The sequence below is a fragment of the Loxodonta africana genome, chromosome 12 (assembly GCF_030014295.1).
Source record: "Loxodonta africana isolate mLoxAfr1 chromosome 12, mLoxAfr1.hap2, whole genome shotgun sequence".
NCBI lineage: Eukaryota > Metazoa > Chordata > Mammalia > Proboscidea > Elephantidae > Loxodonta > Loxodonta africana.
Window position 1 is genome coordinate 22,573,040 of NC_087353.1, and position 27,920 is coordinate 22,600,959.

Sequence of the window (27,920 nt, forward strand, 5' to 3'; positions counted from 1 at the left end):
TGCGGTTGAGTACATTCTGACTGATAGTGACCCTACAGAACTGAGTAGAACCTCCATAGAGTTTCCAAGGAGTGCCGACCTTTTGTTTAGCAGCCAAACTCTTAACCACTATGCCACCAGGGTTTCCCTCCACTCCACCCGAGGCAGTGATATATGTCGACCCAAACTGTTCAAGAAAAGACGTGACTTTGGCCCTGGGAAAGAAAGAAAATAAAAAATACGGCCTAAAGGCCCACACCCACAGGAAAGCTAAGGTAGCCCTTTAATGGTTACTAGATAATAATATTTTTTTATTATTATTTAGTAGATGATTAAGAGCTCGGCTGCTAACCAAAGGGTCCCCAGTTGGAATCCACCAGCCGCTCCTTGGAAGCTCTATGGGGTAGACTCCCTGGGCCATGGTACCAATATCCCGCATGTGTGATGTGCTTCAGGGAACATGGTACCCATATGGCCCACTCTAAATAAAACTGAAAACAATTTCATGTGCAGCAAGTGCAATGTTTATTTAGTATTTTTTGTGTTATTTTTCGTAAGGTAGTTTCTGGCTCAAGTATTACCAGGAAGTGTGACTTCCTGGGACATGGTACTGTGATGTACCACGTTTGCCAAATACTTCATGGAACATGGTATCAATGTGGCCTGCCTGCGATTGGCACCCCATTTTTCCAAACAATAAAAAAACTACCAACAATGATTCGGCATCCATTCCATTATTGAAAAAACATGTCATCACCAAAAAAAAAAAAAAAAAATCGCCCACGAAGGGTTTAAGGATGGGCTGGCTGGTGGACCCAAGCCTTCCAGCAAGAGAGGCCCCACAGCAGCGGGCGCCACGGGACCTGAAAGCGGCCCTGTGCTCCGCGCCGCCGCAGCCCCCTGGCGCGGCCCCTCTGGCCCCGCCCCCGGGGTGGGCTGAGCCGGCTGACAGTCGCGCGGCCGGCTTGGTGTTTGCATACAAAGGCGGCCACGCGCGCTCGCCCTGACGCCGGAAGGTGAGTAGATGCTTTTTCCCGCCGCCCCGGAGCCGCTGGCGCCGGCGCCGGCCGCGGTGGGGGGGGGGGGCGCCCGGGGAGGGCGGGGGGCAGCCCGTCAGTCCGCGGCGAGGAAGGCGCGCCGCGAGGCCGTTCCGAGGCGGAGGCCCCCGGGCCTGACCCGCTGTGACCCTGGAGCCGACTTCTGCCCCGGAGGCCCTTTGAGGAGAAGTGATGGGGGAAGGAGGTGGAGAAACTGGCCGGGCCTCCTGGCTGGCTCCGCGGGTATCCCTGAGGCCTTCCGCTTGGGAGTGCGCCCGGAGCCCACCGCGAGGCCGGCCCCGCTGACCTTGAGCGGCGGGGCCGACTTGGGGGCTTTGTCGCGAAACCCCGAGGACAGCGGGGCGTGCTCCACCCACAGAGGACCAGCACCCTGCAGCGACCAGAATTTTTTTCCTACTGTGCACAGGGCGGAGGGGGGAGGGTTGTTTCATGACCGTCTCCCCAGGGGACTTAGGATTCTTGCCTTGCAGATGAGAAAACTGAGGCTCAGGGAGGTTGACCTATAGGCCCAAGGACACACAGCTTCTTGGGAGGCTGGCTGAGCCCAGATTGGAGTCCCGGTTCTGCCAGGCCTCCGTTTACTTTTCTTGTCGTCTAGTGATCTGGGTACTGGGAGTGGATGTTAGACCTGGTTAGTTTCTTTAGCTGCTCCTGACAAGTAATTTCACTTTTGGGAAGGCGAGGAAAATAGAACAGGAGAAATAATGGTTTGGAAATAACTTCAAGTGCCGCATAGCTAGAGCCTGGGTAACTGGCTGGTCAATTTGTGAGGGCAGAAGTTGCTGGAGAAAGCAGCAGTCAACTGTATTTTTTGACGACCAAACAGGAAACTTGAACAAAAACAACTGGCAGTGTTAATTCAGAGTGTTTTTAGAATCCAGCAGTTCCCCACAGTACAGCAGGAATGTTTTGGAAAAGTTGACCTTGTAACAATTTTTTGGGGGGAGGGGGGTATGGTGGTGAAATGTATTGTTTATCTTTTGTTCCATAATTTGAGGTCTTATGAATCAAAGTAAGCAACTGAAGAATGTATAGAGTAATTAAGAAACACACATTTTTTTTTTTTCCAGAAATTTTGAAAGATCTAAGGATTTGATTTATGGTTTTGTATTTTGATAATGCTTTGTATTTGACAACGTTTATTTTATTATCAAGCATTTTTGTGTTTGGGTGTGTGTTGGAGCTTTTATCCTTGCTCACATGTAAGACCATTGGGAGTTGTCGAGCCAGCTCTGGACAGGAGGCTTGGGTGGGTACTAGTCTTCCTTCTGCCTTAACTTGCTGGGGGAGTCCCTGGGTGCCTCAAACTGTTAATGTGCTGAGCTCCTAACCAAAATGTTGGAGGTTCGAGTTCACCCAGAGACACTTCACCGCCTCAGCAGAAAGGCCTGGTGATATAGTTCTGAAAAATCAGCCATTGAAAACCCTGTGCTGCTCAGTTCTGTGATACATATGGGGTTCCCATGTCTTGGGGTCGACTTGAGGACAACTCATGTGTGGTGTGTGTGTTAACCTGCTGCTGGACCCTGAGCAGGTTCTTTCACCAGCCTCAAACCAAAGCCATTGCTGTCGAGTTGATTCTGACTCATAGCAACCCTATAGGACAGGGTAGAACTGCCCCCATAGGGTTTCCAGGGAGTGCCGGGTGGATTCGAATTGCTGATCTTTCAGTTAGCAGTCGAACTCTTAACCACTACACAACCAGGGTTTCCTTCATCATCCTAGGTGTCAGTTATCAGAAATCTCTCACTTTAGAAAAGAATGGGCTGCATGGGACAAACCTGCTGAGTCTTGTCTTATGGGAGAAAACTTAAGGGCTCAGGTTAGGGACTGAAGGATCTGGCACTGGGAGGGTGGGTCCTGGATGGCCTTCCCGGTCTGGCTGGAAGGAAGTCTGTAGTCTCTGCTCTTAGCCCAGTTAGCTGTACTCAGGCCCTGGACCAAACAGAAGACCAAAGGAGGGGCAAGAGATGGAAAGATATTTCAGAAGAAGGACTTGAGGCCACAATGGCCTGAGAGGCCCTGAGGCTTAGTGCAAAGAACTTGAGTTTTGTAGTTATACTGACCTTGATTAAAATCTTAGTTTTGTCACTTAAAACTGTATGTTGAACAATGATGAATACCTGAAATATCTCACAACATGGGCAAATCTGGAGAGCATTATGCTAAGTGAAGTCAGTCACGAAAGGACATATTGTATGAGACCACTATTATAAGAACTCAAGGAAAGGTTTACACACAGAAAAAAGCAGTCTTTGATGGTTACGAGAGTAGGGAGGGAGGAGGAGGGGAAATCACTAACTAGAGAGTAGACAAGTATCAACTTCAGTGAAGGGAAGGACAACACACACTACAGGGGAAGTCAGCACAACTGGACCAGAGCGAAAGCAAAGAAGTTTCCTAGACACGTCCAAACACTTTGAGGGACAGAATAGCTGGGGCTGGGGCCTGGGGACCATGGTTTCGGGGGACGTCTAGGTCAATTGGCATAACAAAGTTTATAAAGAAAATGTTCTACATTCCACTTTGGTGAGTAAGAGTCTGTGGTCTTAAAAGCTTGCAGGCAGCCATCTAAGTTACATCAATTGGTCCCATCCCACCCGGAGCAAAGGGGAATGAAGAAAACCAAAGACACAAGGAAAATACTAGCCCAAAGGACTAAAGGACCAAATGAACCAGATACTCCACCAGCCTGAGACCAGAAGAACTAGATAGTGCCCAGCTACCACCAGTGATCTGACAGGGAATACAACAGAGAGTCCCGGACAGAGCAGGAGAAAAATGTAGAAGAGAATTAAATTCAGATAAAAAGACCAGACTTAATGGCCTGACAGATACTGGAGAATCTGGACACTGTGGCCCCTGGACCCTCTGTTAACTCCGAATTCAAACCATTCCCGGAGCCCACTTTTCAGACAAACGTTAGACAGGCCTATAAAACAAAAAATACACGTGAGGAGTATTCTTCTTAGTTCAATCAAATGTATGAGACCAAATGGGCGGCTCCTGTCCAAAACAGGAGGAGCAGGCAGGAAGGGGCAGGAGCTGGATGAATGGACACAGGGAACATGGAGTGGAAAGGGGGAGCGTGCTGTCACATTGTGGGGATTGCAACCAATGTCGTAAAACAATGTTGTATAAATTTTTGAATGAGAAGTTAACTTGAGCTGTAAACTTTCACCTAAAGCACAATTAAAAAAGGAGGGGGGGAACTGTATGTTGTTATCATCCAGTCCATTCCAACTCCAATCACGGAGACCCCACGTGTGCAGAGTAGAACCGTGCGCCGTAGGGTTTTCAAGGCTGTGACCTTTTGGAAACAGCCAGGCCTGGCACCTTTGGGTGGATTTGAACTGCCAACCTTTTGGCTAGCAGCCAATTGCTTATCTGTTAACTTGGGGCAAAAGACAAATTCTCTGAGCCTTTGTTTCTTCATATGTGAAATGAGATAATTATGCCCATTCACAAGACTAATGTAAAAAGTAAATAAGTTATGTGGAGCACCCCAGGCATAACGTGGGCTCCGTGGTAATTGTTATTATTTTAATTGAGAAACACAGTGTGCCAGTGGGGGAGGGGCTATTTGTAGGGTTGGACAGCCCTGTCTAATGCTGGCCCTACCCGTTACTGCTTTTTGACTGTGAGTTAGCCTTTGCTGGATCTTATCCTTTCTGGGTTCAAGGTCTAAAAGGTACCGAATGAGATAAGTTGATCTGGGCAAGTGTGCTTCTGGGTGAGGGTACTGGTAACTTGTTCCAGGAAAGAGCAGTCAGGGGCAGGGGAATGGAGTGGGTTGTCAAGGGGGCTTTTGGAGCATTTTGAGAGACACCTAGGAGTAGTGATCCGGTCACAACGCTGAGGCTGGTAGTTTGACCTGCTGTTTGCACTTGAGCTTTCTCAGTCATAACTGGAGCGTGGGATTATGGAACTACTCAGAGGTACTTACGAGGACATCCTCTGCAGTAGAATGTGAGGCCATGATGAGTTATCGCACACTGTCAGTTTTGGGGCACGTTTCCTCACCAAGTTCCCTGTGAAGTGTGAAGTCATATTTTTACCCTTTTTTGAACCCTGGTCCAATTTATTATGTAATAAGCCCATTCACTTAAAATCAGGCTGGGGGTGGGGTGGGGGGAGTAGAGCAAAGCCCTAAGCAAGTCCTTCAATGATTTTGTTAGTTACTGTCAAGTTGATTCTGACCCATGGCGACCCCGTGTGTGCAGAGTAGAACTGTTCCATATGGTTTTCAAGCCTGGGAACTTTTGGAAGCAGATTGTCAAGCCTGTCTTCCGTGGTGCCTCTGGGTGGGTTTGAACCACCAACCTTTTGGCTAGTCATCAAGCACTTAACCTCTTGTGCCACCCAAGGACTCTTCAATGATTTTACAAATTCTTAATTTATAAAAGGCTCCAGGAGTTTTTGTGTTAGCAATTTCTGAAATGTTTGCTTTCTAAACTGTGAGAGGAGAACCTAGAGGGTGAGGGGCTGAGCCCCTGCTTTTGTGCCTGGCAGCAGATCCAGTTCAAGGGGACACACATTGGCCTGGGTGCCTTGATTAGTGAGTCTCTGCCTTTGATGGGAACGATGAATCTGTCAACTTGGGAGGTGCACAGAAGACCGCATTTGACTCTGGGTCTGGTAAGAGAAAAAGGGGTTGGGAATATGCCCTGCCCTCCCTCCTTTCCTGTGCACACCTTCCTCTTTCTACTTCTTCCTCTTCTTGTGGTCAACAAACAAGAGTTCTACAGCAGCTGGGTGCTGGGAGTGGGGGCGGGCTCTGGCATGGTGGATTATTTTGAGGAATTATTTTGGTTTTCTCTTTGTTGAGAGCTCTGGGTTTAGGTAGAGGCCAATATATTGCAGAATGAAGGCTGTGGCCCACTGGTCTTAACATCAGTAGGTTGACAAACATGTCTTTTTTTTTTTTGGACAAAGATTTTCAATGAAATAGAATAGAAAAGAAAACAACAGTATATTAAACCAATCTTTAGTTACGTATTGTTTTGTAAAACTTATTTTAGCCTGCGTGTCCCTGTGCCCGCACACATGCGTTCACATGGGGAGTGGGCCCAGAGCCTGAGTCTGACCAGGTTGAGCGTCTTGAGTGCTGGCTGCAAGGAGTCAGGGAGCCTGGCTGGCACTTAGACATTGCCACCTTCCTGAAGGTCTCTTGTGAAAGGTCTTTCTGCCCTCAGCAGAATAGCGGGATTTACATGTGGGTACTGGTTTACCGGAGCCCTAGTGGTGCAGTGGTTAAGAGCTCGGCTGCTAACCAAAGGGTCTGCAGTTCGAGTTCACCAGCCGCTCCTTAGAAACCCAGTGGGGCAGTTCTGCTCTGTTCTATAGGGTCATTATGAGTTGGAATCAACTCAATGGCAAAGGGTTTGGTTTATTTTTAGTTACTGGATTGCAAAGGAGACCTGGTGCCGCGGTCGCTAAAGTGCCCAACCGCTAAGTGAAAGGTCGGCGTTTCAAACCCACCAGCTGCTCCACTCAATAAAGACATGACAATCTGCTCCTATAAAGATTGCAGTCTTGGAAACCTTATGGGGCAGTTCTACCCTGCCCTGTAGGGTCGCTGTGAGTCAGAATTGACTTAATGGTAATGGGGTTAACTGGGCTGCAACATGAAATATTTTTCTTGTTGTGGGTCCTGGTCAAAAATTAAAAAAAAAAAAAAAATTGAATTTGTCCTTGTAGAATACTAAGATCACTCTTTGAGAGTATTTCATTGATTGTCACATTTTAATGTATCTGAAATCAGTGTCTCTTACACGTGTAGGCATGTTTTATAGGCTGTGTATTTTTTTCTTTCTTGGTATATTAGATAATGATGTGACTTAGCATCATAATGACTTAGAATCTTTAAGTGTATCCAAAAGCAGCCATAGTAGTAAGCAGGTGGCTGGAGCTGGCTGTTGACACACATAGATTTTTTTTTTCCTTGATTCCTTTCATCCTAGTTCCAATGGACAGGACTGGGTTTCACTCCTCTGGTTTTTCATTAGCAATGGATATAACCAACCAGCCTGCCCGTTGGCCATCGAGTTGATTCTAACTTATAGCCACCATGTAGGACAGAGTAGAACTGCCTCATAGGGTTTCCAAGGAGTGGCTGGTGGATTTGACCTGCTGACCTTTTGATTAACAGCCAAGATCTTAACCACTGTGCCACCAGGGCTCCGTTTGCTCCTGAGTGGCATGTACTTTGAGTTGGTTCACAAAGTTGACCACAGACCCTGCAGTTGAGATGCACCAGTTTGCTGACTGCTCTGGGACACAACAAGCACTCTTATACCTGTGGGCCTTTGTTACCCAGAAGGTCCTGCTTGTCTCTTTCCCTCTATCTCCTTATTCGCATGTACCCTCTCTCTTCTTGGTGAAGTCTTCCTCTGCATTCATGGATCTCACACCAGGCAATACATCTTTGATTTACAAAGACCAGGGGCAAGCCACTAGGGTCATAGGATGATGGTAGACCACAGCCCACTAAGTTATATTATCTCCTGCTAGGCAGAACTCTTGAGCATCCAGGAGGTATTTAGCCTTCTCCTCATTGCTGGGGAGGATAAAAGGATCATAAAAAAAAAAAAAAAGGATCATGTAGAAGTAGAAATGGATCTTACAGAAGTAGAAGTGGCAAAAGCAGGGCATACTTTTTTTTTGACTAAGACACAGATTTGGCAGATGGCTCTTACAGGTGTGTAACGAAAGGATGCTAGATGAGTGTGTCAGTGGGTTTTCTAAGGAAACAAAATGTCCTGTCCTCAGTAAGTTAAATAATTAAGAGCCAAGGAACCCGAGGCTATACCTTGGGCTGTTTTTACAAGCACAGTTGACTGTGTTTTAGATGTCTCCATCCCTCTACTGTTCAGACCTTTTGTGCGCATTGGCACGGACCTGGGAACACTGATCACATGGGATTATGATGTCCGGGAGTTGCAAAATCTCAAAGCTGGAGGAACTGAGAACTCACCCATCTGACCTTCCTACCAAAGCAGGACTCCTCCCCAACATCCCCCTTGGAGTACAGCAGTTTCAATGATGGGGTGCCCCTGAGATTAAGGGGACCAAAGTTTTCTGTCCCTCATCTAGTTCTCTAAGTCATTAAAAATTGATACTAAAGTAATATATGCACATGTAAAAAACAAAGACACAAACAAAATGATACCACGGATGTATTTATGATAAAGAATAAAAGTCTCCTCCCCTTCTCTAGGCCTGATCCCCAGGGGTGATCACTGTGAACTTTTTTTGGTATGTAAATCCTCCCAGACTCTCTTTTTTGGGTGTGTGTGCTTATCAGAATGTATGTAAATGAACTTAAAAGTGGATTCATATTATAAACATTTTATACCTTTCTCACTCAATATATATATCTTTTCCTGTTAGTGTTCATGGAGCTTCTCTTCTCATTTTCTTAACAGTCTTATAATATTCTGTTATAGGGTAGAGTCCGTTATATGTTCCATTGTATGGTCCATGATTTATCTAACCAGATCCGATTGATAGTTACTCATTTCTAATTTTCCCTATTACAAGCCAAGCTTCGGTTAACATCTTTGCACATAGATCTTTTGTATTTGTAGGGTAAATTCTTAGCAGTAGAATTGCTGGGGTTTACTAGTATGTGTAAAAAGCCATAGATACTGCTAGAATGCTTATACCAATTTATTGCCCCACCAGTAGTGAGAGTGTTTCTCCTACTGTCACCAATCCTGGTTTTTTTTTTTTTTTGAAATGCTCTGATTTTTGACCATCTGAAAGGTCACTTTTGATTTGCAGAGGCACCTTGGAAGACAGGCCTGGCAGTCTGCTTCCAAAAGGTCGCAGCCAAAAAAACCCTATGGAGCAGTTTTATTTTGCACATATGGGGTCGCCATGAATTGGGGTTGACTTTATGGCAACTAATGACAACAAGAAATTATGAATGGGGTTGAATATCTTCTTGTATGTCATTGACCAGATGTATTTCTTTTTCTGTGAACTCTGCATGTTTTACTACTGAATTGTTCCGAGACCATCTTGAATAGACCTTAATAATATTCTAAAAGTGGCTGGTGTTAGTAAAAATTGTGAAATTATTGAAAGCTGTTGCAGGGATTTTGAATTTTGGCAGTAGTTCCAAGAAAGCAGAATTTCTTGGCAATCTGTGAAGTCTGGAGAAGTCTGTCAATTTTAGACCAACTGCTGATTTTTCTAACGTAACAACTAGGCCAGAAGTCATGAGACCGCCATTGCTTCATCTTGACAAAGTGTTGCCTGCTTTTTTTTTTGATACGTATCAGCGTGTATGTAAATAGAATTCTTAAAAAAATGGGATCAGATTATACATATTTTGTATCTTTTTTCACTCAGTGTGTGTCTTTTCATATTAATATTCATGGAACTACCTTTCACTCTCATTTTCTTTGGAGTGTCATAATATTCTATTAAAATGGTATATTCTATCATATATTCCACTATGTGGTCTATAATTTGTCTAACCAGAATCCTATTGATAGTTTTTTCTAATTTTCCCATTTACAGTCAAAGCTACAATTAGTGTTTTTGCACACAGATCTTTTTGTATTTGTTCTGGGAGCATGCAAGATTGGGTTAACTAATGCTTTTGAGCATCTACTGTGTGGCAGGTGTTGTACAGATTAGTTTAACTATGTGAGCTCCCTCCTGTGCTGAAGGAACTTAAAGGGCTCTTCTGTGCCCATTCTCTGCTTCCTCATTGTGTGGAGGTTTCCTGGGCTCCCGCTTTCCTAACTTGTTCCTGCAGGGTAATAACAGTGCCGTTGCTTCCTGGACACACTCTCTACACCCTCATTCCTGGAGCTGACACTCTCCTTCCTCTGGCTCTGAAGCTGAAATTCCAGGAGCTGTGTATTTATCTGACCTGTTTAATTCAGCAAGGGCTTTGATGGGAGGCCCCCAGTGCCAGCTGTTTTGGCTGCCTTGTCACTGTTGTCAGGAAGTATTGATCTGGCTTGCAGACTTTATTAAAGCATCCCAAGCTTTTCTAGTGAATTTTATTTTGGTCAAGAGTGTTTCTGAGTGCTAAGAAAGTTCACCAGTTCCCCCGGGGGTGTTGATGGACTTTTGTATAAGAAGCTTCTCGAAGCTCTCTCTTCAGGACAGATTAACTCACTGGATGAAGTATCTGGTGGACTCACTGAGCCTAGAATTGGCAGACGGGGCACTGACTTGCCTAAAAGTATGCCTTCTAGTCAGTAGCAGGGTGAAGGATTGAACCCAGGTATCTTGACTTTGATCTGGCATTCCATTTCCTGCATCACGCTGCTTCTAACTCATCTTTCCTTTTTTGTCATTTGTGTGTAACTTACCGTCTTTAACAGCTGTGATAAATATCATTCCACAGTGCACTGAAAAAAGTCCTCATCTTTGGCTTTAATATAAATCACAATAGGAAAAGAGTGTTACTTATAAACCAATTTCATTTCCATGCAAGTCTTATTAGTCATTATTGTGGATTGAATTGTGTTCCCCAAAAAGATATGCAGCATGTCTAAACCCCTGGACTGTGAATGTGACCCTGTTTGGAAATAGGGTCTTTGAAGATGGTGTCAGTTAACATGAGGTCATACTGGAGTAGGGTGGGTCTTAGTCCCATCTGAGTGGTGTCCTTATGAAACAAGAAGAGGGACACCAAGAGACAGAGGAAGAAGTGAAGACATATCTACACTCCAAGGAATGCCTCGGGCTACCAGAAGCTGAAAGAGGCAAGAAAGGATCTTCCTCCTGGAGACTTCAGAGAGAAGATAGCCCTGCTGAAACCCTGAATTCAGGCTTCTAGCATCCAGAACTGTGAGAGAATACATCTCTGTTGTTTAAAGCCACCTGCTTTGTGGCACTTTGTTACACAGCCCTAGGAAACGAGTATAATCATGATCCCATTTTTGGAATTTCTTAGAAATCTTCTCTCTCTCTCTTTTTTAATGCTTTGGATGAAAACCAAACCTTATCTCATAAGCCTCCACAGCAAATGTGATCTTGGTTAATGCCGGTAGCAGCCTGATGTTTACTTCTTGACTCAGTGCTGGTCAGACCTCAGATTTGGACACAGATTGAGACACAGTCTGGAATGTGTTCAAAGGAGAGCAGCCAAGGGTGGTGAGTGAGAGGACCCGAATCAGCCCTGTAAAGCATGGCTGCAGAGCCAACAGGGCCTACCCTAGGGAGGAAGGTGCAAGGGGCAGTTGCAGAGCTGTCTTGAGATGGCTGAAGGGGGCCACTAGGAGAATGGCACATGAGATTCGCTCCCTGGGCTTCAGCGGACCTGTGGGGAGGTGTGGGGTGAAGCCTCAGAGAGGCTGATTTTAAATACACTTGAGGAGGAACAGTCCTTACTAAAAAAGCCAAGTGGCTTAAATACTTCTAGGGATGGGTTCTCACTCTCCCAAGGTGAATTCTTCACTTTTGTGAGAAATTATAAATGGATATCAATAACTGGGTCAGTTAAGGTATAAGGCTTGAAGCATCTCAAGGGCAGCTATTGATCTTACCTGAGTTCCTAACCCAGAGCCAGCAGAGCTGGTGTTCATGTAATCGCTACCGCATAAAGGGAGGAATGGAAGTATAGGAAGGGTTATGTCTTAGTTGCTCCCCTGCCATCAGAGATAACTTTTAGAACTTTCAAGGTAGATAGGGGTAAAAAGCTAGAGGGAGAGACTGTGTCCTTGAGCATTTAAGTGAAATCACTTTGCCCTTTTTCTTCATTATCTCAAAAATAACCAGAGTTGGAAGGCCCTTAGGAATTTTCTCTGACTTTTAGAGCTGGAGAGGACTGAGCTGGTGGCAGGGCTCAGCCCTGGGTCCATGTCCCTGGCCCAAGCACCATCTGTTACCCCCTCGGTGCCACCTGGAGACTGGCGTTGCTGACCTGCTGCTCCTGAGTAAGCACAGTCATACCTCTGAAGCAAAGAGGTCAAATGCTGGCTGAGGAAAAGGACATAATACTCCTAAAATGTACTACAATATTTGTCTCACCATTCATTTGAGAACTGAATGTATTTTCATATACTAAGCATTATACCTTCTGAAGTATAAAATTTAAGGTATATATATGTGTGCTGCCTACATATGTGGATTAGAATGTCTAGACATGCAGAAGGTTTTGGAGGACTGTCATGGTGATGGTTATAGTGTAGACTTACCTAGATGTCATTCCTGCATCTGCCCCTTTCCTGTATTGGGACCTGCAGCAAGTTATTTAAATTCTACCTCTCAGTTTCCTTCCCTGCAAAATAGGAAAGCTGTATCCCTTGCATTATCATGATAAACAAGTAAAAACAAATTAGCTTATTATTACCATCATCATCTCAACAGTGTTACCAAACTAATGATCTATAAAAATGGACAGTGGATTTAAAGGATATTAAAGGCAAGCATCACACTAGTTCACTGTTATTATCATCTTTACCTAGTGTTGCCAGTGGAAACCCTCGTGGCATAGTGGTTAAGAGCTACGGCTGCTAACCAAAAGGTCAGCAGTTTAACTCCATGAGGTGCTCCTTGGAAACTCTATGGGGCAGTTCTTCTCTGTCCTGTAGTGTCGCTATGAGTTGGAATCGACTCGACAGCAGCGGGTTTTAGTGTTGCCAGTAAACTTAAGAGATATTTAGACGTCTCTCCAGTGTGCTGATTTAAACAAAGTTGTTTGGTAGGTTGGGGCTCCACAGTCAAATTTATCAGCCCTATGTGAACAGCAGCAGTCCATCAGCTGGTTCCATATCTGGGTGCTGTAATAATTCTGCTGTTAACAGGAGCACAAATGAGTGAGCCCCACCCTGGCCTGATGTTGGGCTGGTTTTTGAATCTATAAGCTTCCTTCCTGTCCCTCGCACCCAGACTCTGCTGGCGTCCCCTAAGTGTGTGCCATGAGTGTTGATGGAACCAGCAGAAGACAAGCTTCCTCTGTACGTGCAGGGGCAGTGGCTTTGTGGCGGCTCTGCCCAGGAAGTGATGAATCATTCTGAGGAGCGGAAAGTGCTGAGGTAATCTTTAGATCGCAGACTGAGTAAAGGGGGTGTTTTGACCTTCTCTTTTTTAGCCCTATAGGGGTGAAAGGGGAGGGTTTTTTTTTCCTACCTCTATTTTCTTTTTTTTTAATTTTATTTATTGTCCTTTAGATGAAGGTTTACAGAGCAAATTAGTTTCTCATTAAACTATTAATACACGTATTATTTTGTGACATTGTTTGCCAACCCTGCAACGTGTCAACACCCTCCCCTTCTCCATCTCAGGTTCCCCAACTTCCATTTGTCCAACTTTCCTGTCCCCTCCTGCCTTCTTGTCCCTGCCCCTGGGCTGGCGTGCCGTTTAATCTTGTATACATGGTTGAGCCACGTGTACTGTTTTATGGGCCTGTCTAATCTTTGGCTGAAGGTGAACCTCAGGAGTGACTATAGTACTGAGTTAAAAGAATGTTCAGGGGCCATACTCTTGGGGTTTCTCTAGTCCCTGTCGGACTAGTAAGCCTGATCTTTTTTTTTTTTGAGTTTGAGTTTTGTTCTGCATTTTCTCCAGCTCTGTCTGGGACCCTCTAATGTGATCCCTGTCAGAGCAGTCAGTGGTGGTAGCCAGGCACCAGCTAGTAGTCTGGTGGAGGCTATGGTAGTTGTGGTCCATTAGTCCTTTGAACTTATCTTTCCCTTGTATCTTTGGTTTTCTTCATTCTCTGAGAGGGAAGCTTTTGAATTATGGAATTTCAATATACCTTCTAAGAGGCCTTGAGAAGGGAGAACTGATGAGTGTGAAGAGTTTTGAAAACATCATATCCAGAGCCAGCCACTGAATCTTACTTCTCTAGTCAATTACCGTCTTAGTTATCTAGTGCTGCCATAACAGAAATACCACAAGTGGATGGCTTTAGCAAAGAAAAATGTATTCTCTCACAGTCTAGGAGGCTAGAAGTCCGAATTCAGGGTGACACCTCCAGGGGAAAGCTTTCTTACTCTGTCAGCTCTGGAGGAAGGTCCCCGTCATCAATATTCCCCTGCTCTAGGAGCTTCTCAGTGCAGGGACCCAGGGTCCAAAGCCTGCGCACTGCTGGCTCTTGTTTCTTGATGGTATGAGGTCCCCATGTCTCTCTGTTCACTTCTCTATTTTATATCTAAGAAGGGATGAGCTAATTTTGTAGATGAGTTCTGCCTCAACATAACTGCCACTGATTCCACCTCATTAATATCATAGAGATAGGATTTACAACACATAGGAAAATCACATTAGATGACAAAACGGTGGACAGTCACATGATACTGGAAATTATGGCCTAGCCAAATTGACACATATTTTGGGGGGACACAGTTCAATCCATGACGCTTACTAACGAAGGTACTAACAGTATAAGTAAAATTTACAGTATGCTTTCCAGAGGCAAATACCCATTCAAATTCATCATCTCGCTTAACAGTCACACCGTCAGCAGGTTAGGCTTGGTTAGGGGACTGCCTGGGCTCATGTGCAAGTAGCTAATAAATGCTGAGAAAGACAATCAAATCCAGAACTTCTGACCCCAAATTTTATGCAATTTCTATTTCTCAGACTCTTTACCCTTTGCCTTTCATGGCCTATTTGTTGGCAAAAAATTTCTTAAGTGTTTGCAGTGAATTTCGTTTGCAACATTTATGAGCTTTATGTTTCTGATTCTGCCATTCAGAGTCACCCAGCAGATCACTAAAGGCTTTCGCATCAAAACTCAGATGAGGACAGATACTTCTCTCTGAATCCTTGTTTATTTTCTGGTGTCCACTGCCAGAACACCCGTTGTTTCTTGCCTGCTTCTGACTTGTACTCTATTACCTGGGGCTCTAGTGCCGAGGGGTAGAAGGAATGGACCTGGTGGGACACCTGTGACCTGAGCTACTCCTGAAGCACTCAGGGCTGTAAAATAAGGAAGGTGGATTAAATGAGCTCCAGTGATGTGCAAATGGCATTCCCCTAGTCTGTAATCAGGGTTGCCTTTATTTGGGTGACTTTTAACTTTTAATTACAGTTTATGATGATCTCTATAGCACTGAACATCCTGTAAACATGTGCCAAGTTTTGTGACCTTGTAACTATATGATTATGATTTGTTTTGCTAAAATCATACTAAGATGTTTCTTAACTGGGCCTTGTCCATTTCTACCAGCTTTATCCACTCGAGATGGAGGAGGCAGCATTGTGCAAAGGAAAACAGGGGAGGCTTGGGGTCTGTTTTGTTTCTTAGGGCAACCATAACAAAGTACCACAAACTGGGTGGCTTATAAGAACAAATTTATTGGCTCACAGTTCTAGTGGCTATGAGTCTGAATTAAGGGACTCAGCAGGGCCATGTTGTCCCTGCCTACCCTGTAGGGGAGATCTTTGTCTCTTCCAGCTTCTAGTAGCCCCACGAGTTTCTTGGGGTTCCTTGGCTTATAGATGAATCTTCACCCGGCTGTCTTTCCTGTCTGTCTCTGTCTCTGTGTACCTTCTCTTCTTTCATAAGGACAGCAGTCATATAGGTGTAGTCAGCTCACGTTAACTGATAACATCTTCAAAGACCCTGTTTCTAAATAAGGTCACATTTGTAGGTACCAGGGGTTAGGACTGCAACTTATCTTTTTTGGGAGACACAATTCAGCCCACAACAGATTCTAACCAGGGCTTCTGCCTTAACCTTGCCACCAGCTAGTCATGCTACACTGACCACCACCTAACCTTGGTGCTCCTGGCTCCTCCTCAGAAGTGGGGTAATAACACTAATCCTGATTACTTTGCGGGATTAGTTAAATTTGTATCAGAGGAGATCACATATGTGAAAAAGCTTTGTACCTTGTAGAATGCTATCCAAATGTAACATGGAGGCTTGCATGGCCTTTACTTAGGATTTAATTAATGGTAACGTGTTAAGTTTGATGTGATGCTGAACAGTTTTCAGTGCAGCTTCTAGACTAAGACAGACTAGGAAGAAAGACCTGGTGATCTACTTCCAAAAGATAAGCCAGTGAAAACCCTCTGGGTCACAGTGGTCCAATCCCCTTGTGCACAGAATTGCTATGAGTTGGGGGCTAACTCGATGGTAGCTAACAACAACAACAACATGTTAAATATTTTGAATATAAACATGATGGGCACTGGGAACGATCTGAAGGCTTTGATATCCACCCTGGCTTTGCAACCCCATCTAAGTCTTTCATGTAACTATTACTTTATCCTTACCTATTCTCTCTGGAGTTCTTAGGTGTTCTGTTCTGCCATCAGGTAGGAGACATTCTCAACTAGGCTACATCTGCAAATCCCCCGAGAGCCTCACAAAAACAAGGATCATTCTCAAGGGGTTATGATGACAAACACAAATTTAACATCAGACAAGCAGCAGGTCTCTGAGCGACCGAAATTCTATTTCGTCCTGGATATCCTTTCCAAGATGAATACAAGATTAGCCTCTGCTGAAATTTGAGATAGTTGTATAATTTGTTTTCTGAAATTCTTTCTCGTTTGCTTCTAACACATTTACTCATTTTTCTTTTTGTGGTGACCTGTCAACTCATTCCTCATTAAAACTCCAGAGGATTGCACATGTCCTTGTGGCCTGTGACACTCTGACTCAGAGTTTCTAGGACCCAGCCCTTAAGGCTGTGCCCCCAATAAATGGGAACAGCCCCCTCCTCTCCAACACACACACACACAAATCCACAACCTTCCATTGTACATTCTATCCTTGGTTTTCCACAAATAGTCATCAGTAGTAAATAAACACTTGTTCCACAGTCCTTCACTCGAGGGCATACATTTGTTTATGATGTTTTAAGAGTAGGACAAACACAGCTTTGATTGTACATCTGCTACTTCCATTGTACCAATAGAAAAGCGTTCTCAATCAATATAGCATTTTCAGTTTTGGAAGACTGTCACCATGCAGATTTAATTTAATTCAACCATTCTAGAAGTACTTAGCTTAATAAACAAATGTATAAGATGAGACTCTTGGCAAATGTTGAAGAATGTAGTCAAAGACAATGTGGAAAGTAGTTAAAGAAACCGTGACCACGGATAACTGCATACATCTCCTGGGTCCCTGTGATGTGCCAGGTACCATGTAGGGGCTGGGCGCCCAGACATGAGCAAACTCTTATCCTTGACCTTAAGGACGGCAGGTTAACATGATGGACATATGTCTGCTCAGCCACGTGGTGATTGATAGCTAATATTTATCAAGCAACTACCCTGGGTGGGGAGTAATGCCATTGACTGAGCTTGGAGCACTGAGGAGGAAGTTGTTTGCAAAATACCGAGTCGTTTTGGGCATGTTTATGAAGGAGGTGTATCATGGACATCCAGGCTCAGACACTGAGGAGGAGATTGGAAATAGAGTCAGGGGTGATTGTAGAATTCTTGTGGGACACATAGTTGTTAAAGAGAAGAAGCGGTAGCAGGAAGAAAGAAAAGTAAAAATCAAAAGATCTACCAGAAAAGATGATTATGAGAGTTGTGTTTATTGTTGAGACAGTTTTTTTTAAATTGTGCCTTACATGAAGGTTTACAGAACAAACTAGCTTCTCATTAAACAGGTAGTACACATATTGTTTTATGATATTGGTTAACAACCCCACGACATGTCAAAACTCTCCCTTCTCGACCTTGGGTTCCCCATTACCAGCTTTCCTGTCCCCGCCTGCCTTCTAGTCCTTACCCTGGGCTGATGTGCCCCTTTAGTCTTGTGTTGTTTTATGGGCCTGTCTAACCTTTGGATGGTGAACCTCAGGAGTGACTTCATTACTGAGCTAAAAGGATATCTGGGGGCCGTACTAGTGGGGTTTCTCCAGTCTCTGTCAGGCCAGTAAGTCTGGAATTTTTTTGTGAGTTAGAATTTTGATCTGCATTTTTCTCCAGCTCTGTCTGGGACCCTCTGTTGTAATCCCTGTGTTGAGATATAGTTTTGTCTTAATTTTGGCACTTGTTATGGTGAGGTTTTGTTCATCCTCGCATCCAGATCTTCCAGTCTTCAAGGAGGAGAGGAGGGAAACAGCATGCATTTAGACGTTGCCCGCTATGCTGTCATGTTATTTCCAAGGAGTAAACCCACAATATTAAAATAAAGAAACGATTATTTCCTAGTTAACGTGGCTTAAATCACGTTCTAGTTGAGAGAACTAGAAAGGGAATTAAAATCACTTTCATCCACTTGCATCATAAATGAGCAGAACAACTGATTCCTGAGATGATGATGGAGGGCCTAGGCCTGAAATAGCTTGGATTCCCATATTTAGTTTTAATAATTGATGCTCTTAAAATTGAACATACTCTTACTAATGTTGTAAATAGAATCCCAAGTGGAAATATACTTTTGGAGTTTTATGTTCCTCGGCGTATCACCTCTTTGGGTCTAATATAAGTGCTGTAGTAGTTGCTAACCTAGATAAGAATATCTAGAAAGATGATATTCCCATTCCAATGGGATGTAATAACCTCAGAAAATTTTGTATTATTGCAGTAGGTCAAGCTAGAAAGTGCCATATGTGTGTGTGTGTATATAAAAAAAAATTTTTTTTTTTTAATTTTTATATATACACACTAAAAAACCTGTTGCCATCGAGTTGATTCTGGCTCATAGCGACCCTATAGGTCAGAGTAGAACTGCCCCCTAGGGTTTCCAAGGAACGGCTGGTGGATTCGAACTGCTGACCTTTTGGTTAGCAGAGGAGCTCTTAACCATTATGTCACCAGGGCTGCATATATATATATATATATATATAAATAAAATATATAATACATATATACATAAAATAGCATATACATGTAAAATATGCTCTGAAAATCCACAGCACAACTTAGAGAATTATAGTTTTGCCAACGGGTTTGTGAGAGGTTTGGCCCTGCTCTCCTTCAAAACCTTTTGAACTAAGGCTTGTGCAGTCCTGTTTCAAGTGGTAAATGAAACCCGAGCAGGTGAAGCAGCTGTTGCCTGCCAAATTTTGAGATTAAAATCAGTAGATTTAAAAGTAATTTGGTATGGGGCGAATGAATAGCAGGCGTCTCAGAGCAGTTCAACTGAACATTTAAGCATTTTGTTTTATTCCTTACAGATTTACTTTTCTTTTGTTACTCTTGAGGTAATTAAGATGTTTTCTTCTTCAAAACCAATGTTTCCCTCACTGCCTGGTCCCGTGTCTCGGTGAACACCAGGAAACTGAAAACCATGTCGGTAATACGATTAATGGTTCTTGCATAGGGAGGTGAACTCATCTTGAGCTGGCTTGTCTAACTTATTATGTTCAGGTAAATCAAGTTACCTTCTTCCTTGAGCCTTTTACTTCAGATATAACTGAAGGAAGTGAAACTTGGGAAATTAGACCCAGGTGGTTTAGTCTTATATTCTTTAAATATTTGCTAAGCATTTATTTAGAAGGAGCCTGCAGTAAGGACAGAAGAACAGATGAAGAGGAGCCCTGGTTGCCCCAAACTTACTTGCACCACTCAGCCAAACAGGTGTCTGCTGGTGACAGTCCCTTGTTCCCGTGTGCAAGGCGCTGTAGCATGTCTCTTGGGAGTGGCATTTCCTCCTCTACCCCAAGCTATTTTTCAAAAAAGTTTAAAACGTTTTTTATTCAATTGTGGTCAATATATAGATAACAAAACACTTGCCATTTAAGCAGTCTTTACATACACAGTTCAGCGACATTAAATATGTTTATCGTGTTGTTCAGTCATCACCGTTCTTAATTTTTTCCATCACTCTTAACAGAGGCTCAGTGTCCCCTAAGCATTGTGTCTTCCCTTCCCTCTCAAATAATTTTTTTTTTTTAATCAGTAATATTCATCTCCTTGAAAGGAGTTTCTGGTTAATTGTATTCTCCATTTTTAAAAAAAACATTTCAGTGATGCTTTTGAATCTGAGTGATACTTGAGACCACTTTAGGAGATTGTTGAGATTTGCCGTGTTTGGCCTGCTACATGTGTTAGGATTAGGGGCCAGTGAAGAGTCTAATGATGTCTGGCCTGGAGCAAGAGGCACCCTATAAGTAAGGGAACAGGAGTAGCAAGGCTTGAGACCGAAGAACTGAACCAGTGGTTGCCTTGCTTCTCAGATAGGGGTTTGGACAGCTCACTGTGGGGTGCAAGGGGTAGTAATATGAGAACCCCAAGGGAAGGAAGGAACTCAGTGGCAGAGAAACATCTGGGCAGCACTGGGGCTCAGCACCAGGATGTGGCATGGGTCTGCTCCCAATACTGGCTGCCTCCCAGGGTAGGGCAGAGGCTGGAAGGAGCTAGGCAGGGAATCAGAGCTCTGCCCAAAGGTGTGGTGGGTTTTGGAAGGCAAACCAACACCTGTGCTAACGCCCATCCATGTGCTTTGGGCACAGCTGGCGACGCTTAGCAGGGAGAGGCTGTAGCTCAGTGGGCGCTTCAGGGCTTGTCCAGGGCACTCTGTGTGGGGGGTGGAGCACTGACAAACTAATTCCTGACTCAGTTTACCATTGGGGAAGGGGCTCCTAATAAGCTGTCAGCCTTGATCCTCATTGGCAAAGTTGAATCTACAACCTGGAGGTCAGAGGCAGAATGGAGTTGAGGATTGATCATAGATTTAAGACCCAGGCCCACCTGATTGTTTAAATCTCAACTTTGTTACTTATTAGATAGACGAACTTGGGCAAGTCGTTCGTGTCTCTGTAAAATGGAATAAACCCAGTATGCCTAGCAGAGTTGATCCTGTACGTGGAAACTACTGAGTTTTCGAAGCCACACCTGGACAGGACTGTGAAAGGCAAGGACTGACTTCCTGGCCTTTCACAGAGATCACGTTGGGGACCAGAGGAGATAAAGTTGGATGTGTGTGGGGAACACATTTGGGAGAAGTCCTTGATTACTGAGCTGGGATGTTTGTCATTTACATAAAGGGAGTATTTTTGAAACTGGAGAATGAAAGAATCAAATAGTGTTTTGGGGTCCAGTCAGGTTTCATTCAGAATTAGTTGAGAGTGAAATTATTTTCAAGGGGAAGTGGTAGTTCAGTGGTAGAATTCTCACCTTTTGTATGGGAGTCCCTGGTTTGATTCCTAGCCAGTGCACCTCATGAGCAGCCACCACCTGGCAGTGGAGGCTTTCGTGTTGCTATGATGCTGAACAGGTGTCCGTGAAGCTTTCAGACTAAGATAGGCTAGGAAGAAAGGCCTGAGGTCCACTTCTAAAAATCAGCCAATGAAAACTGTGTATCACAGCAGCCTGATCCCCAGTCGATCATGGGGATGGCACAGGACTGGGCAGTGTTGTGCGTGGAGTCTCCATGAGTCAGGGGCTGACTCAATAGCAGCTAACAAGAAGATTATTGTCTAGGCATTGTTGTGACACTGGCTTGGTTTATACACCTCGGAGTTCAGCTGGGAGAATGCTCACATTGTGGGTGTGCTTATTCCATGGTACCATTTCTCTCTGGGGTGAGAAGTAGGGGCATGACCTCTTTTGCCCAATCCTAGGCTAGATGAGAAACTCCTTCTGGTGTGAGTGCTAGCTAGGCCTTTTGACTTGTGGTGACCAGAAGATAGGAGAAGAGACCCTTTGCTGTATTTAATCTTTTGTGCTAATGTTCACCCCCAAACCTGGGAATTATCCTTCATTTCTCTATTTCCTTTGCCCCTTCATCTACAATCCATCATCAGTGCTGTCTAAACTGGATTCTGAATCCATCCACTTCTCTCTGTTGCCACAGTTATGGGCCTGATCTCAGCCACCATTGTCCCTTGGCAGTTTGACTGTGGTAGCCAACAGCTTCTCCTCCTGCCTCCCTCCCTGCAGGCCCTTTCTATACAACAGCTGGAGTGCTTTTGTGAAGAATCAAATTGGATCATGTTCCTTAAGGCCCATGCTTAGAACCCTTCAGGGGCTTCCCATGTGGTGAGTAAACTCCAAGTCTCTTATCACGTTCTTCAAGACTCTTGGTTATCTTGTACTTCTTGATTTTACCAACCTCATTTCATACATCTTCTCTGAAAATTAAGGGCATATGTGCCTGATTTTGGTTGCTTAAACCCTTCTATGTCTTTGGACTAGCCGTACCCTGTGCCTAGGATGGCTTCCCCCCAGCTCTTTCTGTGGTAACTTCATCAGTTCCTGCAGCTTGCAGCTCAGTTAACACCTCAGAAAAAGCCTTTATTGCATCCTCATTTATAGTAGCTCTTGTTCTCACTTTGTCTCATTTCCTACTTATTGCCTTCCTGGCACTTAGCACAGATCTTATTTACTTGTAGGCGCCCCCTACATTGTCAGCCTTGACTACTACTCTGTTCTCAGAACTGAAACTGCTCGAAAAACCCGTGTTGAATGAATGACTGACTTTGATATTGCTCAAGATGACATTTATGCAGAAGCTGGGGAAAAATTCATGAGGACTCCCCCAAAAGACTTCAGAGAATAAGATTTAGGTGAAGGTGGATTTACCCTGGGCCTGTGTGGTGGGGTTTAACCACATGGAAGGCCTTATCGTAGGAGATGCTCAGAAGGCTGCCCCAGGTATAGATGTTGAGGAGAGTTCCTAGGAGTAGGTTACCAGGTGGGGCCCATGACCCTATCATGCATTAAGAATTATTGAGCCAATCTCTTGTCTTCAAGTATAGGTATTTTCAGGTTTGCAAATGAGTTATTCAGTAGAAAGTACAGCTAAAGATACCAGAGCACCACGAATCTAAGCTAAAGACAAAACTAAAGATACTAGAGCAGTGTCTGATTATTTGTAGTAGGAAAATGCAATGGACCGTGGCAGTGGCATATAGCGGAAAGATCACAGGGCTGGAAATCTGAGTCCTGGCTCCATCTCTGCCATGGGGGTGGGGGAGGTATAGCTTGCGTGAGCCACTTCCTGTTTCTGGGCTTGTTTCTTTAGAATGAGGGCGTTGAAACAACTCCCTAAGGATCCTTTGAGCTCTGATATTTTCGGATTGTGTGCGATAACCTTGAATGCACTCACTGCAAAGGGGGAGATGTGCTTTGTTCTTGAGGACAAGATAATAGAGCAACATTTAGTTTTAAATGATTAAAGATAGCTTGTCAGTTGCTAAGAGTTAAAGAGAGCAGTCTTTATGTCAGTTAGGGCTGGAATTGGACCTTGGGGGTCATCCAGGCCAACATCCTCATTTTACAGATGAGAAGCTGAGATGCAGAGATGTGATACCATCCTGCTGTGAGCTTTCTCTTATGAATAAAAAATGTCAAGCTACGAAAAGACATGGAGGAATCTAAGTGCGTATTGCTAAATGAAAGAAGCCAGTCTGAAACAGCTACATACTGTGTGATTCCAACTATCCGACATTCTGGAAAAGGCAAAAGTGTAGAGACAGCAGAAAGATCATTGATTGCCAGAGGTTCAGGGGGAGTAGCGGTGGCGGGGTTGGGGTGAAGAGTGGAGCACAGGGCATTTTTAGGGCAGTGAAACTATTCCATACGATACTGTAATGGTGGACGCATACCATGATGTATTTGTCAAAACCCATCGGACTGTACGTGTGTCAGTATTGCTTCATCAGTTATAACAAATGTGCCACATGAATATAGGATGTTTGCTATGCAGAGGGGAGAAGAGGTATATGGGAGCTCTGTAATTTCTGCATAGTTTTTCTGTAAACCTAAACCTGCTCTATAAAAAAAATGTTTCCCACCACGTCCTTAGATCTCCTTGCGAGTTGTGTTACGAACAGCAGTTCTCAGCTGAACTGGTTTGGGTTTAGGACCTCACTGGTGGTGGAGTGGTTGTATCATGCTAGTGGTAGGCATAGACCACATAGAAGGTGCTGAAGTTATCAGTGAGGGACACTAGAGGGTGCTTGACAGAATGGATGTGGATGTGGTCACAGAAGCAGAAGACCCATTTCCTAGGCCTGGTAACACACCTCCTCAGCTCTATGGTCTTGGGCATTGACCTTACTGCACTTTTGTGTGAACTTCAGCTTTCTCATCTGAAAGACTATGTACTTACAGGGTTACTGTGAGAATCACATGAAGCTTAGACAATGTATGTAGAAGTAATTGCATAAAAATGCTATTCGTATTGCTTGCAAATAGCTGTAGAGTTAGAGATTTACCTGTCTAGGTAAGCATAATATGTTAAAATCTAGGTTTAACGTTGAGGGTGCTGGCTCGTTTTATAAAATGATCTACTGTAAAAAGTATCAGGGTTAAAAAGGGTCATTTTTAAATATTGTACATCTTTGCATCTTTTTTTGGATGAAGTTAGTTAAACCTGAACATTTAAGCAAACTTAGGAAATGCATGCTTTTTATAGTCACATAGATATTTGACTCATATTAGCAGGGCAGCTTCAGGTGGAAACTGGGCGGCTCTGGCGTTTACCCCATTTGAAAGGGAAGTAGGCCTGTGTGCATCACGGCACGTGTTTTCCGAAGGATGTGCTTTTTTCCTCAGTTGAGGAGGAGGGGTAGCATCAATCTAAAGAGCTTCATTTCAAAGTTTGAGAGGAGCCAGTCAGGGCTTTCTTATATTCTTGTCTTGTGTGTATCATTAATTACTTTTAGGTCTCTGGCCTATTCTAAATTAGAATTAAATCAACAGCACCTATTTGCCCACTGTAGGCAGAGCATTTGACCCAACCACTTTTGAGGCCCAGTTTCCACATTTATAAAATGGGCATATTATATCACTTCTGCGTATTTCATCAGGGTTGAGGTAAGGTTTACAAAAGATACTTCGTGTTTTTGTAACTCCAAAAGGACAGGGATCAATGCTTGGCTTCAAGGAGAGTATGGGTTCACTGAGTGATAGGAAAACCATATGGGAACATCAACGACAGAATGGAGACACATCAGAGCCAAGAAAATGCATAGGACCAAACTATATAATGTTACTCAGTGACATGTGTGTACCTGCTCTGTGGTGGTTCCTGGGATAATTGTTAGTCACCTGGGGTGGGTAGAGGTGATGGTGGTCACACACACCAGCTTAGTTGCCTTGAAGAATCGGAACAACATGGGCCAGGCAGAAAGGAGGTCTTGGGATTGGAAGATTACATTTTGTAAATCATTCATGTTCAGATGGTATTTGAAGCAATGTGACTTCATGAGCCCACCAAGGCATTAAGCGGTAAAAAGAAGAAGAGAGGGTCTGGGACTCAGCCCTGAAGTATAAGTGCAGTTATGGTCGGTAAAGAAGAGGACCCCTTAGAGCGGAAAGGCCACTGAGGTACCACATCCCTGAAGGGAGACCAGAGGATGGCTGATAGTGCCCAGCCCAATGAAGCAGAGCCGTGAGATGTGAACAGGGGAGAGGCTGGAGGAATGGCCAGGCCAGGGCTGAGATATCAATGTGTGGGCCAGTCTGAGGTGTCAAGGCTACAGCACAGCGCAGCACAGCAGGGCACAGTGACAGGCAAGAGGAGATAATTTGGAGAGCCAGGGTTATGCTAAAGTGGGCAGTTGGCCAGGGGTGGATCAGCACCAAGGTAAGTAGTCAGGAATCCAGAAACTATGAAGAGAAGTGCAGAGTCTAGTAGCAGCTCACACTCCTGGTACTTTGAGCCCAGAAGTATCTCTTGAATTTGTCCCTTTCCCTCCATCTCTTCTGTCTGCCTCGTTCAGGCTGGCATCATTGCTTGTTTGCACCATCATCCACAGCCACCCAATTAATCTGCTTGCTGTGGTTTCTTTTCTTGCCTTATCTATGTTTTTTTTTTTTTTTTTTAATTTTGTTGTTGAGAATACACACTGCAAAACAGATACCAATTCAAGAGTTTCTACATATACAATTTAGTGACATTGATTACGTTCTTTGAGTTGTGCAACTATTCTCACCCTCCTTTTCTGAGTTGTTCCTCCCCTCATTAACAGACTCACTGTCAGATAAGGTTCCAATCTAATCTTTCTAGTCGCTATTGTCGGTTTGATCCCGTATAGATAGTTCTTAAAAGAGCATAATGCTCAAGGCAGACCTTTTTTTTTACTAGTTAAGCTAAACTATTATTTGGTTTTAAGATGACTTCAGGGGATATTTTTAGTTTAAGGTTTAAAAATTATCTCAGGGCAATAGTTTCAGGGGTTCATCTATCCTCCATGGCTCCAGAATGTCTAGAGTCAATGAGAATTTGACATTCTGTTTTGCCTTTTCCCCCTTTTGATCAGGATGTTTCTATGGAATCTTCGATCAGAATGCTCAGTAATGGTAGCTGAGCACCATCCAGTTCTTCTGGCCTCATGGCAAAGGAGGCAGTTGTTCATGAAGACAAATAGCTACACATTCCATATTCTCTGATTCCTGACTCTCCTTCTCCCTCTGTTGCTCCAGGTGAATAGAGACAAATTACTGGGCCTTGGATGGCCACTCGCAAGCTTTTAAGACCCCAGGCAGTATGCAGCAAACTAGGAGGCTGAACAGAAGCACTAAACACATTATTAGGCCAGTTAACTGGGATGTCCCATGAAACCATGACCCCAAACCTCGAAACCAAGGAACCAAATCCCATGAGGTGTTTGTTTGCACATAAGCATGCCTAGCAGCTACTCTTTTTTTCTTTTATTTTGTCATTGTTGTAAATGTATCTATCACACAACTTCTGCCAACTCAACTTTTTACAGGTGTACAACTTATTGACAGCGATTTCAATAATCAGCTGTGCATCCCTACCCTTAATCAATGGAATTTTTCCATCCCTTAACCCCCTTTTCCCCCCCTCCCTCCCATACCTGGCAACTACTAATAAACTGTGGTCTCTATACATTTGCCTTTTCTTGTCTTTTTATATAAGTGAGGGCACATAATATTTGTCCTGTTGTGATTGGCTTATTTCACTCAGCATACTGTCTTTAAGCTCCATCCATTCTGTAGCACCTATCAAGACTTCATTTCTTCTTCTGGCTGAGTAGTATTCCATTATTTGTGTATACAGCATTTTGTTTATCCATTCATCTGTCGATGGGCATTTAGGTTGTTTCCACCTTTGAGCTATTGTGAGTAGTGCTGCAATGAACATTGGTGTACAGGGCTCATTTTAAGTCTCCATTTTCAAGTCTTTTGGGTATATACCTAGGGGTGGAATTGCTGGGTCATATGGTAGTTCTATTTTTAGTTTTTTGAGGAATTGCCACAATGTTTCACAATGATTGTACCATTTTGCAGTTCTGCCAGCAGTGGGTAAAGGTTCCAATTTCTCCACACCTTCACCAACATTTGTTCTTTTCTTTTTTTAATCTTAGCCATCCTACCTGTTACCCGTTGCTGTTGAGTTGATTCTGACTCATAGCAACCGTGTAGGACAGAGTACAACTGCCTCATGGGGTTTCCGAGGAGCGGCTGGTGGATTTGAACTGCTGACTGTTTGGTTAGCAGCCATAGCTCTTAACCACTACTCTACCAGGGCTCCTTAGCCATCCTAGTGGGAGTAAAATGGTATCTCATCGTGGTTTTGATTTGCAACTCTGATGGCTAATGACGCTGAACATCTTTTCCTGTGTTTGGTGACCATTTGAATGTCCTCTTGTGTCAAATGTCTATTCAAGCCCTTTGCTCATTTTATGATTGGGGTATTTGTCTTTTTGTTGTTAAGTTGTCAAAGTTTTATATATATTTTGGTTATTAGATTCATATCAGTTATATGGTTTCCAAAGATATTCTCTCAGTAGCTTGTCTTTTCACTTTTTTAAAAACTCTTTTGATGAGCAAAAGTTTTTAGTTTTTATGAGGTCCCATTTATCTGTTTTGTCTTTTGCTGTCTGTTATTATATTAGTTAAATATTGTTAAAGCCTAGGCCAGTCAGCGTTGCCTCTGCATTTTCTTCTAAGAAATCTTAAGGTTTTAGTTTATATATTTAGGTCCTTAATCCGTTTTGAATTTGTTTTTGTGTGTGGTGTGAGGCATGGGTCCCGTTTCATTCTTCTGTATGTGGAAATCCAATTTTCCCAGCACAATTT

The 27,920-nt window shown here is 43.8% G+C and overlaps 1 protein-coding gene across 3 annotated transcripts in view; it reads left to right on the forward strand.

Moving 5' to 3' along the window:
* The first annotated feature begins 904 nt into the window (after nucleotides 1–904).
* The window catches only part of LPIN1 (lipin 1), a 95,790-nt gene continuing 68,774 nt past the window's right edge, over nucleotides 905–27,920 (forward strand). The window contains exon 1 of one of the 3 annotated variants that reach the window (XM_010591922.2): nucleotides 905–995. The gene's annotated coding sequence lies outside the window, so the exon portion shown is untranslated. Of the gene's footprint in view, nucleotides 996–8,781; nucleotides 13,043–18,835; nucleotides 21,906–27,920 lie in introns of those variants that run through there. The other 2 variants (XM_010591921.3, XM_010591923.3) reach the window with 2 other exon arrangements.